Consider the following 20,041-nt stretch of genomic DNA (forward strand, 5'->3'; position numbering starts at 1 on the left):
TTGCGACTGCATTATACCCGACACAACACAATGGGGGTCATTTACTAAGGGCCCGATTCACGTTTTTCCCAACGTGTTACCCGAATATTTCCGTTTTGCGCCAATTTTCCCTGAATTGCACCGGGATTTTGGCGCACGCGATCGGATTGTGGCGCATCGGCGCTGGCATGTATGGCCGAACGGATTCGGGAAAAAAACGCTGCATTTTTTAAAAAAAAGTGTCGCTGGACTCGCACTTACCTTCACCAGGAATAGGCCGGTGAACTTCAGTGCATTCCGGCGGGCCTCGGCGGACTTCAGCGCAGCAGCGCCACCTGGTGGACGTCGGAGGAACTACCTTAATGAATCCCAGCCGGACCCGAATCCACCGCAGAGAACGCGCCCCTGGATCGCGAAGGGACCGGGTGAATAAATCTGCCCCAATATTCTGCACTGAAAGGGGCGTCCTGGAGCTCAATCGGACTGTGCGCTACATTTATCATGCAGAGTCCGACAGAAGTGCGTCGTATGGCCTATGTTAAAGGAGCACCAAAAAAAAAGTTGGTGCACACTGTCAGAGCAGTTGCACGTAGGTGAATCGATGCGGCTTACGTCCTACATTTGTAGAATGTTTTCATGGATGGATTCTGAATAAAGTCGAATATTAAAGGCTGCATTGGCCGAATGCACAGGGGAAGGAGCAGTTAGCAGACGATTTTATAGAATTCTGCAATAAGATAGAGTGGTAGCCAAATACTCTTTTCTACATACGCCTCAAGGTTCACTGCTGGGTTTACACTTATTTCCCACCATCAACTGGCTTAGACAAATGTCTGGCACACATTCATTATCTCATCAATACATCAAGACAATATACTCTAGGTCATGACATGCACCTAGTAAGAAGAGTTCAACTGTATGAGCAAGTGTAGGGGGCACACTCCTTTTTAATTGTAAAACTCAGTAACCTATGGCATATAAAATCATCTCCATATGTAAATCAGCTGAAAAGAGTAACCTTTAGCTCATTTGCAGCATCACTTCAGGAACCTCTATAATTGATTTCTGTAGCACCTAGAACCATGCTTCTGGTGTCATATTAAAGATGAGAATGTCAACTTATGGAAATGTAAATTGATTGTGAAAGATTAAAAGCACACAGTGTGACAGCCACAGCACAGAGGGGCTGAGGTAACCCCATCCCCTTCCCCCAGGCTCATTAGCATAATTTTAAAAGTTTATTTTAGAAGGAAGGAGGTCATGGATAACAAATATGAGAAGATTACCACAGTCACAGTGCCTGGATCTATGAGTAATTGCTTCTGGTTTATCATGCTTCATTATAAGGTGTTACAGGATATGTTGTTGCTATATACGGAATATTATAATTGGTACAATATTAATTAATTTGAATAAAGGGCTTTATGCGCAAATTTATGATAAACCATTAATTTTATTTTTCTCCTCACTTACAATTCTCAAAGCAGCAGGAAAATTCCTTAAAATAAAACCAAGTCTCCAGTGATTTAGTCATGGACGCACAACTTAATGTGACACAGGTAGATGTATTGCCTTCCTTCTGTACAGATACGTCGCGTTTAATGAATAGCTCCATACACCTGGCTGTCATAACCTGCATACAATGGGGAGGGATTATATACAGTGGACTGGGAATTGTCATAGAAAAGCGAGGACTCAGCAGCTACGGCACAAAGCTGCAAAAAGAGGCTTTCTGTAATTGCTAAGACTTTGTCTATTTCCCCTGAAACTACACAACTTCGGCTGGATACGGCTGCGCCTTCTGTTCTGTTAACAGCTAAATGGTGGCTTTAAAGGACTATTCCAGGAATAAGCATAATTCATGTTCCAATGGGTCATTAAAATATAAGCTAATATGTCATTAGTTGTTATTTAAAATTTAGCTCTTCGAATAATGTTGTGTTCATGCACTATAATCCTCCCTTCTCAGAGTGGTTTAACCAATCACAATCTACAGCCTAGAATATGCATCTCTAAAAAGAATTTGTTCATGAACTATATTAGAAAATTTCTCACCATTCCACCCCTATGTACAATACACAAAATTACCTAAAAAGACGGTCATGCTTTAAAGAGGACCTGTCACCCCCAAAAAATACCCCCACCAAATATGTTCCCCCTAATCCTGTCCCCAGCCCCTTTATATTTATTAAATTTTTATTAAAATTTGTGTGTGCAAACTTAGATTTAAGAGGTCGGATTGTCATACAGGTCCCTGGCAGTCGGCCGTATTCATGAGGGGGCCGGCCGACACATCCCCTCCACGTCAGTCAGGGACATGCATTACACAATCACTGACGACTCTATGCGATGCGGCGCACTGACAGCAGCTGGGCCAGGCTGTGCTTATTTACAGCGCCGGCCGAACATTCAATCGGCGCTGTGAATGAGCCCCTCTGCTGTCGCTGTCAGCGCACCGCATCGCATAGAGCCAGCAGCGATTGCGCTACACCTGCTCTGCTGCCGGCGAATCTTACAGGTCTCTGACTAACAGGGGCGTGGAGGGGGTGTGTCAGCCGGCCCCCTCATGAATACGGCCGACTGCCAGGGGACCTGTACGACGATCCGACCTCTTATTTGGTAAGAGGTCGGATCGATTAAAAGTAAGTTTGCACACACACATTGTAATAAAAATTGAATACATTTAAAGGGGCTGGGGACAAGATTAGGGGGAACATATTTGGTGGGGGTATTTTTCGAGGGTGAAACTTAAATAAACAAGGTGACATTAATAGGCAACTGAGCTCAATATATTGATTGCCTACAGTTCTCCTGCTAAAAAAATAAAACCAATTTCACCCCATATAACTATTTTCTCAAAAACGTCACCAAAATTAATCTCATCATGGGAGCAAGAATTAGTGATAACCTGTCCGATACATATTGCAGAGCTCTTGTGGCCCATTCAGATGCATTACAATCAGGAAAAGCACTTCAGACTCATCAGTAGGTGGTACAGGACTCCCGCTGTGCTACACATGTAGGATGAATCCATAACCACTTAATGGTACCTACTAATGATGTGCGGACCCAAACCACAATTTTCAGCCAGAAGTTCGGGTTTGGGTTTAGGATTCAGGTCAACTCCCCTCCAATAACTCTTTAAATGTGTGCCACCATTTATTCTAGGCACGTTACTCCCACAAGAATCCTTGGGAAAATGCTGGCGCCATGTAAAGGGCAACACACAACATGTGAAACTTAATTGTGTACCAAAGTCTGAAAAAATTTTGGGTAGATGCTTTGACACCCCTGGGTGGGTTGCCCTTGAGGGCCTTATTGTAAATTTGGACAAGTTTAGAAAATCAGCTCATCCTGATAGCAAATTCTCTGCCGAATGCTCTACACTAAGGGATTCTCTGAAGCTCACGGGGTTGGGGGAGAAGGTAAGAGTTCTCCTTATGGAGAGGTTGCCTATTAAGACCGCATTATAGGCACATGGAGACTTAAAGCCATAGACGCTCCACTAGGGAATTCTGGGAAGTATGCAAAAAAGTTTTCCAAGGCTAAATTCACACGAACGTGTGCCCGCCGTGCCCAAGGCGATGGGGTAAGGAGGAGCGGGTGAGCGGCGCTCACCCCGCCCCTTTCCATAAAGAAACATGGCGCACGGAGACGAATTCCGGGGGAAGATAGGACATGTCCTATCTTATCCCTGGCTATGGAACGGTGCAGTGCCGCACATGTGCTGCATCGTACCACACCATAGGGCACAGTACGCCCATTGCCGGCCTATGAGGGACGTATATACGACATATATAGGTCCCCCAACAGCCATCTGAATGCAGCCTTAAATGGAGAACAATGGCTCCTTTTGCTACCTTGAAAGGCAGCCCCCTTAATACCAAATATGACCAACAAGAACTCTAAAAACATGGTGTGGGATTAAGCCAAACCAGCCAAATGTAGACAGCACTGTTTCGACCTGGTTGGGTCTCCTGATCTATGACTAAGGACCTTATGGGTCAGAAACGCGTAAGATGATGCTTTTTCCTGCACTTATGTGTTAATACCTATAACTTGCTGTGGCACCATGTATGAATAAAGGATTCAAGATTTCCTGTGTATCAAAAAGTGTCGCCCTCATTTGTTCTGAAGTTTATGTTTGCTTGGGTCTCCTCAGTGCAGTGTAGGGAACTCGTTTGGCTGTGTGAGAGGCTATTGACTAGGGTCAGAAGGTAAGAGCTCTCCTTATGGAGAGGTTTCCAATTGAGGCTGCCATATAGGTATGTGGAGACTTAAAGCCATTGATGCTCCACTAGGGAATTCTGGGAAGTATGGGAAAAAGTTTTCCAAGGTGTTAAATGGAAAACAATGCCTCCTTTTGCTACCTTGACGGAGGACAACCTCTTCTATGGATGAATAAAGTATGTCATGGTCTGGTGCCTCACAGAGTGATACTTTACTTAGTATTTTCTTCGTTTGTGTGTTAAAAAAAAAAGCAAAACATTTTTAAATAAAAATATCTGATTTAAAGGGTAAGACCAGTGATCAGTGCCAGTTCGGTTACACCTGAAATTGAACAGGTACGCTCATAGCTAGCACCTTCCTACACATATGGTGGGAGCGCTCTCAGTTTAAAACATCCTAGAAACATCACATCATAGCCATAAGCACACTGGTAGGGAGGGATTTATCATATGGAGAGCCGGTGTATGATGTATATATAGAGAGGCGTAGACTAAGACTCGCGCTGACCCACTACACTGCACCCCCCTACACACCTTCTTGGAGCTGTGGTGGCATAAAGGAGAAAATAATCACAATTACTGGCAGTTCACAAGTAATTACAATTATTTCAGGGTTTGTATAGTGAAAAAATTGGCAAATAGTTCCTGATAAATGCTGCCCACCATGTGCTAATACTCCCCCCATCACCTCTGGTCACATATTTTGAACTCCCGTGATTTGTGTTCTTGCCTCCTCCCCATAGCACATTACTTGATACCACATACATGGGATATATTTGCTGCAAGTCTGCAGTAGATTGTGAGCCCCGTCGGGACAGGGTCCAACTTTTCATGTTTTGTGCAGCGCTGTGTAAACTGTAGGCGCTTTACAAATAAAGAATTATTATTATTATTATTCCCAAACTGATTTTGGGCACTTTAGTCCTATAGTGCTATGGCTCTAAACCTTCGACTATAGACTGGGAAATGCAGTTTGGCAGCTTCAGGTTTAGGACACATCTATTGGTTGTCAATAGACCAAATGTGAAGCTACACGCACATTGTAGCTTATTTACTAAGGGTCGCAGATCGCACTTTCGTCGGTTTGTTTGCTGTTTTCAGGATTTGGGCAGCTTTGACACATATTTAACAGGGGTTTGCGCTGGAATTGTGACGCACGGGATCGGATTGTGACACTGCTGCACTGGCTTTCATGCGACAGAAATCAGGGTGCGTGCCATCAAACGATCCGACTAATACGAACTGAGCGGGATTTAAGTTTCAAATTGTGTTGCAAGCCAACGCACTTACATACACCGGGAAGAAGATGGTGAAATCTGGCGGACCTGAGGGGGAAGCGACACATGCAGGATATCGGGTGCACAATCTTAGTGAATCGCGGCACAGGGCATTATACACGGATAATGCACTTACTATGAACTCCTCGGACGGGGTAAGTAAATGTGGCCCAGTGTGACAGCTCCTTCTCACTTACATTCTCACACGTTCTCTTAAGGTTAAAGTAATTCTGACCTCCCTGCTCTCCTCTTCTTCCTGAATCTTTGCTGCAATATAAATATTAAAGGAAACCTACCACTTGAAGTGGCAGGTTTCAGATGGAAATACTGAGCACCAGATCAGGCTGAGATGGTGCCGGAGCTGATTTTTGTTAGTGTTTTAAACCGCTGTATTGCGGTTTAAAACACTTTTGAAACTTTATATTTCCTATGTAGCCGCGGGCACGGTCGCGCGCATGGTAAGCACCGAGCGCGTACCTCCCTGCGCCGGCTATATAGTTTAAAAAGTGTTTTAAACCGCAATACAGTGGTTTAAAACACTAACAAAAATCAGCTCCGGCACCAGCTCACCCTGAGCTGGTGCTCGGTATTTCCATCTGAAACCTGCCACTTCAAGTGGTAGGTTTCCTTTAAGGAATTGTTGATGATGCCTTTCTCAGTTCACTGTATAAGACAAGGGTCAACAACGTTTATAAAGTTAGAACTTAGCAGATTTTAACAATTAAAAGAACACATGAATGTTTTTTTTTACAAAATATTTTTTTATTAAATAAAAATGTTCACGCGTCTCTTTTTTTCCTCCCTTTCTGCTTTTAGCAGTGTGTGTAAATCAGCTTTCCCTACTCTGACAGCTAATAGATAAGCAGCCGATTAAGTTTCAAATGGCTTAACACTTTACAGAGATTAATTATCAGGTGAAATATTCTCTAGGTATATAAGGAGTTAATCTTTAGCTTCCTGTCCTTATCTATCTGCTATGTAAGGGTTTGGGAAGATCTTTAGATAAATTACTCACTGCAGGAGAAGAAAGAAGTGAAAAAAAATGAAAAGTTTCATATACCGTAATTTAACACTCTCTTAATTTCCGAACTAAATAAATAAATAATTGCTGCAAAGGGTTCAACCTCATCAGGTAAAAATGGTCTGTTTGCACCAAGTTTATGAAAGAAAATTATTCCAAATGGCACAATTTATACCATAACCCTTTTCCTGCAAATAATAAAAATTCCTTTATTTATATAGCACACACAGATTACGCAGCGCTGCACAGAGTTTGCCAAATCAGTCCCTGACCCCAAAGGGAGCTAACAGTCTAATCAACCTACCAGTATGTTTTTGGAGTGTGGGAGGAAACCGGAGGACCCGGAGGAAACCCACACAAACACAGAGAGAACGTACAAAGTCTTTGCAGATGTTGACCTGGATGGGACTTGAACCCAGGACCCCAGCAAATCCACAAACCCTGATGTGAGTCCATAATTTTGATGCTCAGTAAGTCAAAATGGTTTCAGAAAACTATAAAATCCTACTAGACATTTTAGACAGTGACTACAAATTTCTGCCCTAAACATATTAATAAATCTGCCCAATTAAGTATAACATGTACAGTGTTTACTCAAAGGGGTGTTTTTATATTTCGTGTGTATGAAATATTCAGAGGATACAAGTCCACAGACTCCGTTACCATGGCAGGACTGAACGGTGAGTTCCAAATATAGCAATGTGTACATGTTTGGTTATTTTAGGCGACTTACATGGAGAGAGGAATGGAACTGTGCATCCATGTTTTGTTTGGTTTCCGATTCATGTCCTCTGTGGACATTGTCCCCTTATTGTCCAGTTATTACTTCTATATATAAATCTGATAAAAACATGGACATCCTATATGAATAGCACCATTGACTATAATGGGCCTATGTGTCGACTGCACTTGGATCGAAAAATCAATAATGTGCAAGAGTCTGTATTCTTATCAGTATTTCTATCATAGTAGATAAGGCTGAAAGAAGACATTGGTCCATCAAGTCCAACATATTAATCATAGATAATACAGTGCTGATCCAGAGGAAGGCAAAAAATACCCTGCAAGGCTGATGCCAATTGGCCCCAGTAGGGTAAAAAATACCTGACCCCAAATATGGGGGTCAGAATAAACAACTGAATCAACATCAACTATATTGTTTGATATTTTTGTTCTAAAGAGAGGTATCAAGGCTTCTCTTGAACATGAACAAATTAGAAGTCATTAAAACATCTTGCGGTAGAGAGTTCCTTAGTCTCACTGCTCTTACGGTAAAGATTTCCTGTCTCTGTCTCTCCTCTAGGTGTAGAGGATGCCCCTGTCTATGATGATGGTAGAACCTCTTCTCCTCTAGGTGTAGAGGATGCCCCTGTCTATGATGATGGTAGAACCTCTTCTCCTCTAGGTGTAGAGGATGCCCCCTGTCTATGGTGATGGTAGAACCTCCTCTCCTCTAGGTGTAGAGGATGTCCCCTGTCTATGGTGATGGTAGAACCTCCTCTCCTCTAGGTGTAGAGGATGCCCCCTGTCTATGGTGATGGTAGAACCTCCTCTCCTCTGGATGTAGAGGATGCCCCCTGTCTATGATGATGGTAGAAAAACCTCTCCTCTAGGTGTAGAGGATGTCCCCTGTCTATGGTGATGGTAGAACCTCCTCTCCTCTAGGTGTAGAGGATGCCCCCTGTCTATGGTGATGGTAGAACCTCCTCTCTTCTGGATGTAGAGGATGTCCCCTGTCTATGGTGATGGTAGAACCTCTTCTCCTCTAGGTGTAGAGGATCCCCCCTGTCTATGGTGATGGTAGAACCTCCTCTCCTCTAGGTGTAGAGGATGCCCCCTGTCTATGGTGATGGTAGAACCTCCTCTCCTCTAGGTGTAGAGGATGCCCCCTGTCTATGGTGATGGTAGAACCCCCTCTCTTCTAGGTGTAGAGGATGTCCCCTGTCTATGGTGATGGTAGAACCTCCTCTCCTCTAGGTGTAGAGAATGCCCCTGTCTATGGTGATGGTAGAACCCCCTCTCCTCTAGGTGTAGAGGATGCCTCCTGTGTATGGTGATGGTAGAACCTCTTCTCCTCTAGGTGTAGAGGATCCCCCCTGTCTATGGTGATGGTAGAACCTACTTTCCTCTAGGTGTAGAGGATGCCCCCTGTGTATGGTGATGGTAGAACCACCTCTCCTCTAGGTGTGGAGGATGCCCCCTGTCTATGATGATGGTAGAAAAACCTCTCCTCTAGGTGTAGAGGATGCCCCCTGTCTATGGTGATGGTAGAACCACCTCTCCTCTAGGTGTAGAGGATGTCCCTTGTCTATGGTGATGGTAGAACCCACTCTCTTCTAGGTGTAGAGGATGTCCCCTGTCTATGGTGATGGTAGAACCTCCTCTCCTCTAGGTGTAGAGAATGCCCCTGTCTATGGTGATGGTAGAACCCCCTCTCCTCTAGGTGTAGAGGATGCCTCCTGTGTATGGTGATGGTAGAACCTCTTCTCCTCTAGGTGTAGAGGATCCCCCCTGTCTATGGTGATGGTAGAACCTCCTCTCCTCTAGGTGTAGAGGATGCCCCCTGTCTATGGTGATGGTAGAATCGCCTCTCCTCTAGGTGTAGAGGATGCCCCCTGTGTATGGTGATGGTAGAACCTCCTCTCCTCTAGGTGTAGAGAATGCCCCTGTCTATGGTGATGGTAGAACCCCCTCTCCTCTAGGTGTAGAGGATGCCTCCTGTGTATGGTGATGGTAGAACCTCTTCTCCTCTAGGTGTAGAGGATCCCCCCTGTCTATGGTGATGGTAGAACCTACTTTCCTCTAGGTGTAGAGGATGCCCCCTGTGTATGGTGATGGTAGAACCACCTCTCCTCTAGGTGTGGAGGATGCCCCCTGTCTATGATGATGGTAGAAAAACCTCTCCTCTAGGTGTAGAGGATGCCCCCTGTCTATGGTGATGGTAGAACCACCTCTCCTCTAGGTGTAGAGGATGTCCCTTGTCTATGGTGATGGTAGAACCCACTCTCTTCTAGGTGTAGAGGATGTCCCCTGTCTATGGTGATGGTAGAACCTCCTCTCCTCTAGGTGTAGAGAATGCCCCTGTCTATGGTGATGGTAGAACCCCCTCTCCTCTAGGTGTAGAGGATGCCTCCTGTGTATGGTGATGGTAGAACCTCTTCTCCTCTAGGTGTAGAGGATCCCCCCTGTCTATGGTGATGGTAGAACCTCCTCTCATCTAGGTGTAGAGGATGCCCCCTGTCTATGGTGATGGTAGAATCGCCTCTCCTCTAGGTGTAGAGGATGCCCCCTGTGTATGGTGATGGTAGAACCTCCTCTCCTCTAGGTGTAGAGGATGCCCCCTGTCTATGGTGATGGTAGAGCTGCCTCTCCTCCAGGTGTAGAGGATGCCCCCTGTCTATTATGATGGTAGAACCACCTCTCCTCTAGGTGTAGAGGACGCCCCCTGTCTATGGTGATGGTAGAACCACCTCTCCTCTAGGTGTAGAGGATGCCCCTGTCTATGGTGATGGTAGAGCTGCCTCTCCTCTAGGTGTAGAGGATGTCCCCTGTCTATGGTGATGGTAGAACCACCTCTCCCCTAGGTGTAGAGGATGCCCCTGTCTATGGTGATGGTAGAACCTCCTCTCCTCTAGGTGTAGAGGATGTCCCCTGTCTATGGTGATGGTAGAACCTCCTCTCCTCTAGGTGTAGAGGAAGTCCCCTGTCTATGGTGATGGTAGAACCTCCTCTCCTCTAGGTGTAGAGGATGCCTCTGTCTATGGTGATGGTAGAACCTCCTCTCCTCTAGGTGTAGAGGATTCCCCCTGTCTAGGGTGATGGTAGAACCTCCTCTCCTCTAGGTGTAAAACCTTGCATCCTTAAGGGGTTAAATTTACAATCCACCAATACCCCAAAGTCTTTTTCAGCTGCAGTTTTACCAAGTTATTGACTGTTTAGAACATAATTGTACGATTTGTTTCCAATATCCAAGTTCATAAATATTTATCTTCATCAGCCATTTCTCCGTCCATTCCTCCAGCTTCCACAAATCCCTCTTTAATATTATACTATCCTTCTCTGTATTAATTACCTTACAGAGCTTTGTATCATCTACAAATATTAAAACTCTACCATGTAAACCCTTGGAGGTCATTAATTAAAGTAATGAAAATAAGGGGACCAAATACTGACCTCTGTGGCCTCCACTGGTAACTTCAACCCAATCTGAATATGTGCCATTAACCCACTGTTTTCTTTCACTGTGCCAATTTCTAACCCAAATACTTACAATTTCCCCTAGTCCCAGCAGTCTCACTAATCCTTTATGCAGCGCTGTACCAAATGCCTTGGAAAAGTCCACAATATGCAACATCCACATCCACATCCATTACTTCCTCCTCAAATTAGGACCGGTCCCTCATAAACCTTTACTGATGCTGGATTATAGGGTTTTTTACAGTGAGATACTCAAGGATAGCATCTCTAACAAACCCCTTAAATATTTTCCCCACTATAGATATTAAATTCACAGGTCTGTATTTTACAGCATCACTTTTTAACCCTTAATGAACAGTGGCACAACATTTTCTATGCACCAGTCCTAAAGGATAGAACCTGTCCTTAAGGAATCCTTAAATATTACAAATAAGGGTCTATATCACAGTACATAGTTCCATCAATACCTGGGGGTGTTTGCCATCATATTTTTTATGAATGGAGTGTTACTGAGGTTATACAGGAACAAGGCTTCCACCATGTGCTTGCGTACAGGCTCCGAGCCAGCGTCTATTAGTCCTTAGGCTGCAGCTGTAAAACCTGGTCATTTCAGGTCACCACGAAACTGTGAATCTGGTCATGGTCATTAGCTATAAACTGAGTCTTTATTCTGCTTTTTTTTTGTAGACTTCTTGTTTATCATCATTACCGAGCTGCAGAACTAACAGATCGTGGTACCTGGAGAATACCGTGCGGCACACAACAGAATCCGCAATTATTTCCTCAAACCATTTCTGTCCCGAGGGAAAACAGAGTCTGAAAACAAGATGCGTCCAAGGATTCTTAGAGTCTTCTTAAGAAGTTACTGTATTGCTTTTATTTGTTCCATGAATATAGTTTTTTAAATATTACCAAAGCAAAGTAGTTCAGATTCCACTCCTAGTTTTTGGACTTTTTAGATTACCTCTACTCTTTATTTTATTTATGTCGTGAGATGAGTAGCTTTTAAAGACAATGTCATCTTGTGATGTTGTATCACATTGCAATATCCTGTATGTGGCCACTCAATGATAGGGTATTCAGATATTAAACTGAATTGGAGTCTGTATCCAGGAGCAATAAGGGTTACAAGTTTTGGCCTTATTTTAAAATCCAATAGGGATCATATCTTTACTTACCCCAGTGTCAGGTATCAGACCTGGAGAGCCACTGAATCCTACCTTTGTGAGTGTTGCTAATAGCAACAGGACTGTGGACAATAGATTTATATTCAGGATTGTAGCTGGACTTGGAACAGTAGAGGAGTGTCCTGAAACTGCTGTGTTATCTCCACACAGAACTGATATTCACTCACCCCTCTGGCATGAGCAAGAGTTGTATTAGGCTTCTGATTTATTATGATATCACTCAGATTAAAAATGTATGTGGCATAGTTTGGTGCAGTGTCAGGACATTCTCCAGTCCAGCAACAATCTGCAAATATAAATTCTTATTTCACAGTCCTGCTGCTACAAAGTTCTACTGCTATCAATGAAAAAGTTATGCATATCAGATCACCAGGACCAATACTGAACGTTGTTTGGAACTTTGTATGGTTAAACTTGCTGACTATGGATGAGAGGACCCTATTTTTAAATTGGCCGGACACGATTTAAAAAATCCTGGTTGGGTCCAGCTAACAGACCCAAATCCAAAACAGTAACCTGCACCCATGGCTGGCATTATCCATTCAAATGTCACTGTCAAAGCTGCCAGCTCCATTTAAATTAATGTGGGGCACGCAAAGTAGCTCTTATCAGCCTTGTAGCATGCACACATTGGGGAGGGTTTGGCGCTCCCCTATGACGTCATGAAGAACAATGATCCTCACCAAAATGGCACCATGGCTTGTAATTGCTGGCGCCCACACTGGCGATCAGTGCTGTTATTACGGGCAGTGTTGAGCGGGAAATAGACACCGGGGTAGAGATGAGCAAATCATCTGGGTCCAAATCAATTCTATATGAACAACTGTTGCTTTAGTTGTCCTGGAAATTTTTATATAACCCCTCAAGTCCTCAAAAACACATAAAAGCATCCTTTTCAGTTTTCACTAAATTGATGATAACGAATGTGTCAATACCTGTCCAGCAACTGTGCAACCACAACCAGGCTTGGCGCTAGCTGTCAGACTAGGTAAGTGGTGGCGAGCATACCCTGCGACGTCCCTGCAGGCTAAGGCCCTGCCTAAAGCAGATAAACCGCCCTGGTAAGGGCAAACCCACTATCAGGAACCTATCTGATGGTCCCTGAGTGACCCTACAAGATGACAGGAAGACTTACTTCGTCTGGCAGATGCTCGTTGGTGGAGCGGACAGGTAACCGGAATACAGATATAGGTCAGTGTTCACACTGGTAACAGAAAACGACACAAGACAAACAGGAAGGTGGGGTCACACTAGGGGATAAACGATACTGAGGGACAAACAACAGGTAAGACAGACAAGCGAAGTCAAACAAACCGGGTCAAAACCAAGATGGCGGCAAAGGTACAGATTCGTATAGCAAATAGAATGGTGAGTAGCAAGAATAGCAAGAAACGCAAGAGCACTAGATACACAGGAGACTGCAATAACCAGCACCAAATGAAGGGGCTGAGCAGAATATAAGGCAGTAATGGACACTACCTCCAGCACTGACTGGCTCAGCCGTCCATCACTCAAACCGCACCTGCAGGCAAAACAAATACAAAGACACACCCAGCTTTCCCAGGATCAGAAATGGAGCTGTCAATCACAGACAGCTCTGGGTGTGGTTTTCCAGCAAGAAGCCCGAAACCTGATCCTATCAGAACAATTTGCGAGTTCTGACAAAATTTGGTGCAAATGGACAATAATGGAAACCATCAATAGTCCATAGAAATCTATGAACATTTTAATGGATCCATCAGACATCCGTTATGACCATATAAGCAAGATATCGTCCAAATCTAATCAGAAAATATATGGACTCAAATCAGTTTCTGAAAATCCCCAGACCTCTACCAAGTCTAAGAATCGAAAAATTGTCCCCATGAACGGGGGTTAAGGCATGGCTGACTGTACGGCACAAGTTTTATCTCTTTTATCTGACATGTACAGCACAATGGGTACATGCAGTACCAGTGTTGGACTGGCCCACCAGAGTACCAGAGGATCCTCTGGTGGGCCCAGGCTCTAACCCAGTACTGGACCCCAGAGATACAGCAGAAGACAGCCCAATTTGGAGGAGGATTCTAGAGTTTGTTCTCTGGAAGTTCATGGAGGGTGGGCCCCCAGCATAGTTTATCTGGTGGGCCCAAGGAACCCCAGTCCGACACTGTGCAGTACAATAGCATAGCTCCGAACATTGGCATCCCAATGTGGGGTACAAATCTTAATTCCATCCCCAACTTTAGAGGAATTCCCCTAAAAAAGGCCAAAGTGTCAACTTTTGCATAATCCCGCACAAGCCTCATCCCTTTACCTAGGAAAATTAGGTAGGTAAATAATAGTATGGGTACAATATGGACCCATCCTGCAGATTTATATGGCTCTATACCATTGGGAATGTACACCATAATATAACATGGATGAAGCCTCAATAATCTCCATCGACAGAAAATTATTAGCCTACTGGGAAAATGTAACAACAAATACAAAGATTCGGCCAAAACTTCATATTAATTATCTCATAAACCAATTAAAAGGCAAGTACTAAAAAATTCCGTTTTTTAATAGAAATTATCATTTGTTCTTGTGTCGATTTCTTGAGCACATTAGCAAAAACAAATATTACAAATATTTATTACCTTTTTAATGTGCCCTTTATACAAAGACTAATTGGAAGCAGCTTTGGGTATGAAACAATCGTATGGAAGGAAGATTTCCAAAGGGAATTGCAGAATAACAAACTGGAAGAAAGATCAAAAAGCCGTTTTCTTCGGAAGCGATTCCCGTTCTTAATTACGTCCCCGGGGTGTATTTCTACAAAGGTAGTTTTGCCCGTGGCCTCTATCATTCCTATTTGCCATTCCATGCCTGTTCTACGGACTGTTCGTCATCCGTTAATTTTATTCTATCCGATCAGGACACGTTTGCCGAAGAAGGAATTCATGAACTGTAAACTTCCTGAAGTGCAACTAATAACTCACCTTCAGCTATGGCACTGCGGAAGATAAAAGGCTGGCATCCTGCAGCGGCCCGGATCTTGGCACAGTGTGTGACACCGTTATAGGTAGGAATTTTACTTTGTGCTATTTAGATCCCTGTGTAGACAGTTCTAGTGTGTTTGCTTTCACTTGGTGCTAATGAAAAGCAAAATGGAACCATCCGATACTTTAAGGTATATTTAAAGGGGATTTCCACCTTATAAATATGGATCAGATAGTCATCAGATCAGTAGGAATCTAATCCTCAGGACTAGAGATGAGCAAATCTCTTCCAATTAAATCCAAAAGTGTAAAATATATTCCAAAGTCTTCCTTTGTCCGCAGAATGTGGCTTATGTGGCGTTGATTTTGCTCTTTCTGTTTTACATATCAGTTGTCTGTATGAACACACACTAAGCTTCCTGGCTGGTTTGGAGTTGATTTACAACTGCCTTCCAGAGTCTTTTGCATGGGGAAGATGGGTACTGTCATTTAGAGCTCAGTTCTATTTCACGTGTGACTTGAGTGATGGGAAGTTGATCCAGTCAGCTGCTAGGAGCAGCATCCAGGAACTCATTTATATATCTGCCCAGTGCCATTACACCTTGCTGGTTTTACTACTTTCCTAATACCTTTTTATTTCTGTTTGCTATCCCCTTGCTTTAACGTGTATCCGACCTCTGCCACGTTATCTGACCACTCCACTTCTATTTTGATTCTGAACTTTTCCGCCATCTTGGATTTTACCGAGTTCTGTCTGACTTTCATTGTCTGTCTGTTATCTGTTGTCTCTCCCTCTGTGTTTGGTCCGCTTTCCTATACGCTTAGTCAGTGTAGGTATTGTTGACCAAAAGTCCCTAACCAATTTGGTTTTTGAGGCTTGTCAGGTAGGTGACAGTGGTTGTGAGTCTTGGGCCTCCACCCCCTTATCTATCGTGACTGAATTATTTGCTTTGGAAGAATCTTGCATATATGATAATGGAAATCTAACATTTTACTTTTTTTCCATGGACTTCTGATGGTTTGCGTTATTTGCACCATGTCTGTTACGCTTCTATTATTTCATGTTAGTGAAAACTAGAAATTAAAAAAACATCAAAAAATTATAAAATGAGATTGGACCTGTGTTTTAGAGGACTAGAGGGAGTTATGTATCAATTTCCATGACATTTTAAAGCAACATTGTATTGGAAATAATAGATTTGAACCCACTTGAATCTCATGAAAAATATGGTGAAGGCAGCTGCAGGAAGAGAATCTTGTATTATTCGTACATCTCTACTTGGAAACACTACCGTTCTCAGAAGCATCACAGTCAATTGAAGAACAGCTGCGTTCTATGTGTAGTGGTCAAGTTGTTTTATTGAAAACTCACTTACTCAAATCAATTCTGTATTGCAGATTAGTGGGAGTACTTGGTCTCGGTGACCCACCAATTTGATATTAATGGCCTCTGTATGGGTTATCAATAACAAAGCTACTACATAATCATGTACCATAGATACTTGAGTATAAGCCAAGTTTTTGAGCACAATTTCATTATTGAGGGGAGGCTGCTGTGGGACATTTCATTATTTAGTGGAGGCTGCTGTGGGAGATTTCATTATTTAGTGGAGGCTGCTGTGGGAGATTTCATTATTTAGGGGAGGCTGCTGTGGGACAATTCATTAGTTAGGGGAGGCAGCTGCTGGTCATTTCATTAGTGAGTGGAGGCTGCTGCCAGACTTTTTATTAGTTAGATGCATCCGATTATATTCGGTTCAGCTTATACTCGAATACTGGAGACAGAGCGAGCTAAATGTAGGTTCTTTGTCATTTTTGATTCTTTTAACTCCTTGATACCCATCTAAGTAAAAATATCACCCTGAACAACCACCAACTATTATTGACCTATGGTTAGTATAGATAATTGGGGAGAATATGACAACCAAGACCCCTTCCCCAATCAGCTTATTTACAGTGGGAACAAATAGCTTCATCCATAGTCTAGTGCAGTGATGGCGAACCTATGGCACTGGTGCCATAGGTGGCACTCAGAGCCTTTTCTGTGGGCACTCAGGCCATCACCAGAGATGACTCCAGGTATTTTCCTGCAGTCCCAGACAGCCCAGTACTTGCTGTGCACAGAGCTATTTTAAAGTGACAGAGCTACCTGGGACTACTGGAGGAGTGGGAAGATGTGGACAGATCTGGATTATCATTGTAGCTCCTGCTCTGGCCCTGACAATTCTTCCTGTTTATGGGACCCTGGAGGGAAGCTACAATGATCATCCAAATTTTTTCTATTTTCTGCTTTATTGGTGTCCTCAGGAGGATGATATGAATGAAAGCTGTGACAGAGCACAGAATATAAGTCACTGATTACATTTTGTGTGTTGGCACTTTGCGATAAATTAGTGGGTCTTAGTTGTAGTTTGGGCACTTGATCTCTAAAAAGTTCACCATCACTGGTCTAGTGGATGCCCTGCCTCACCACAGACGCAGCTTCCCGCCACAATATATGAACCAAACTGCACAGTACATTGGCTATTTGGTAGTGGAGTTGGGTGTTGTACCCCCATACCTCATCCTATGGATAGATCATTATTTTTAAGAAAACCTTTCTTGATATGTTTATTTTGGCATGTGAATTCACTGTAAATTAACATTTCTGGAGCACATGTTCTTATTACTCTATATGGTGCTGCCACTCAGATATTCCACCAAAGAATTCAAGAATAAATTGACAAGTGGGCGTTTCCATTCTTTTTGTCAAGGATGTGTGTGACTTTATTGTCTACACTGATTGGACAATGTCAGGCTGTGCAGTGACACTTTTAACTAGTAAAAACCACTTCTTAAAAAAAGCATAACAATATGTTATATGGAAAGATGATCCAGAATTGCCATTTAATGTACAAGTCAACGTACGCCCTCCTTATATAAAAAAAACTATAAACTATTAATGGTTTATCTGTTTACACTTTATAATTTGTTGGGAACCACTACTTACTTGTGTTATTCTACACACTAGGATACATTTTTGTGAGTTCAGTTATTCCTGCAAAAGTTTATAGGAAGTAGCTAAAAGCTCAGGAAATGTGATGCAACTAAGGGCTCATGCATGTACACGGCCGGGAGGAGGAAGTAGGTGGGAGAAGGGATGAAAGCTCCTCACCCCTCCCCTCTCCACAGAAAGTGAGTGGTCACCTGGCGCGGTCTATGTACAGTATCGGGTTTATATACGAATGGGGCCTAGGATGGCACTAGGACTACAAAAAATGGGTGGTTGAATAGTACTAGGACTCTGATCAAACTCTGAAGAAACTCATATGATTTTCACAGACATAAATTGGATGTTATACAACTCGGTTGTGTGTTCCTTATAGGAAATATACCACTAAAGTTAAGCTAAATTAAATTACACATACTCACCTATACTGCCTGAAAAAAACAGTTATAAAAAGCATCTCGGAGTCCCGGGACATTATGTCCTGCACTCCGGGCTGTTAATTCTTCACGGCTTTGGGAGAGGAAGGCGGCATTCTTTCTCGTACTGCGTCAAAAATGAATAGCCTTATACCAGACATCATGTCTCGGCGTTCGAGGTCGCTTTATAAACTTTATAAAGCTTAAAACTTTTTTTTCAGGTGATCCCGGTCATGTCAAGCTTAAAAAAGTCCAGTGCTGGGATGGAGGTGAAGAGGAGTATAGCTGAGTATGTGCAGTATGTGTAGTTGTTCCAAGTTCACAATTCACCATTTGACAATCCTAAGAACAGGAGTCCAGTTCATATACAGTTCATAGCACAGATTTTTATTTTGGAGCTTGCACATGTATTAATAAAGCGTCTGCGCCAGTTTTATGTTGCGGCTGCGCTGTGCCCGACAAGACTGAATAATGTGCACCTAAAGGGGCAGGTTACTGCTTAGTCAGAGAATTGTGTCACACACTGTGGGGCTTATTTACTAAGGGTCCATGGATCACATTTTCGTCGGACTTCCTGACGTTTTCGTGATTTGCGCCGCTGGCAGAAGTATTTAGCAGTGGGTTGTGTTGCACGCAATTGGATTTTGGTGCAACTGCGCCGGCTTTCATGTGAGAGAAATTGGGGGATGGGTCATCGGACGATCCGACTGATCCGGACTGAGCGAGGGATTTAACTTTCAAATTGTGTCAAGCACTTACATGCACCAGGAAGAAGAAGGAGAACTCTGGCGGACCTGAGCAGGGAAGCGACACATGCAGGAAATTGGGCGCACGATCTTAATGAATCGCGGCACAATGCATTAATGTCGCCCAATGCACATCGGGGAACGCTCCATGGACGGGTAAGTAAATGTGCCCCTGCATGTTAAAGGTGCAGCTATTAAAAGATGGTGCACACATCCCGAGCAGTACAGGGTGCACCAGATAATAGTAGACTGTGTATTCAATAATCTGATGCACCCTGCACATTGGTGACGTAAACTGAACAACTTTTGATAAATCTAGGCCATTGTCCTCTCATGACACCTAGCTAGAGTGTGCTTCATGCCCCATCGTCCTCACAGTTTTATCGCTGCAGTATTTCTTCCTCTCGTCCTTCCCACAACAGTCCATTTAGTACGAGCCCCAGCTGGAAGGATGTATTGCTGTGTGTTTATGATGCATGGAGCAGAGGCGGATGGATGACTGATCACAGCTTCAGGATGAAGGATGCATTGGTATATTCTGTGTTCACGTCACTGTGGAGTACTGGGGCGATGTCAGAACGCCTGCAGGTGAGGATGGCACCGATCCAATTAACTCTATATTTCCAGAACCTCACATAGACTTACAGGCCGGGCTGCCCCGTATTGCGATACACGAATCCTAAAGAAATCTCATCTTCATTCTGTCACACAAACCTGATGTACAAAGTGATCCCTGGATTTCTGTCGACCATGCAAACGTTCAGAGCTATGACAGCTTCAGAAAAACAATATCAGGGAAATTCTGCATCTTTACACCCTGTGGTTTGGGGTTTGACGGGGTTTTCCCACTTTAGGAAACTCCTATTTGTTAAAATTAATCCCATTACTATAGGTGGATCCCATGATATCCATTGTAATCAGATGTAATCTATGCTTAAAGGATATCTACTACCAGGATGAAGGCTTGTAAACCAAGCACACTGACATACTGAAATGTGCCCTCTCTGGCAAGATCTGCTACTCTTTTAGCTTCTTAT

At 43.4% G+C, this 20,041-nt stretch overlaps 1 protein-coding gene and 1 long non-coding RNA gene across 3 annotated transcripts in view; one reads left to right on the plus strand and one right to left on the minus strand.

Annotated features, from left to right (window-relative positions):
• The window catches only part of LOC140069183 (uncharacterized), a 29,847-nt gene extending 18,032 nt beyond the window's left edge, over window positions 1-11,815 (plus strand). Inside the window, exons 3-4 of the long non-coding RNA XR_011848731.1 lie at window positions 6,728-6,952; window positions 11,391-11,815. This is a non-coding gene — a long non-coding RNA (uncharacterized lncRNA). The remainder of the gene's footprint in view (window positions 1-6,727; window positions 6,953-11,390) is intronic.
• Window positions 1-20,041, minus strand: part of PARP8 (poly(ADP-ribose) polymerase family member 8) — a 190,821-nt gene that overhangs the window by 142,146 nt on the left and 28,634 nt on the right. The gene's annotated exons all lie outside the window — the stretch shown is intronic.

This window comes from Engystomops pustulosus, chromosome 1 (assembly GCF_040894005.1).
Source record: "Engystomops pustulosus chromosome 1, aEngPut4.maternal, whole genome shotgun sequence".
NCBI classification, from domain to species: domain Eukaryota; kingdom Metazoa; phylum Chordata; class Amphibia; order Anura; family Leptodactylidae; genus Engystomops; species Engystomops pustulosus.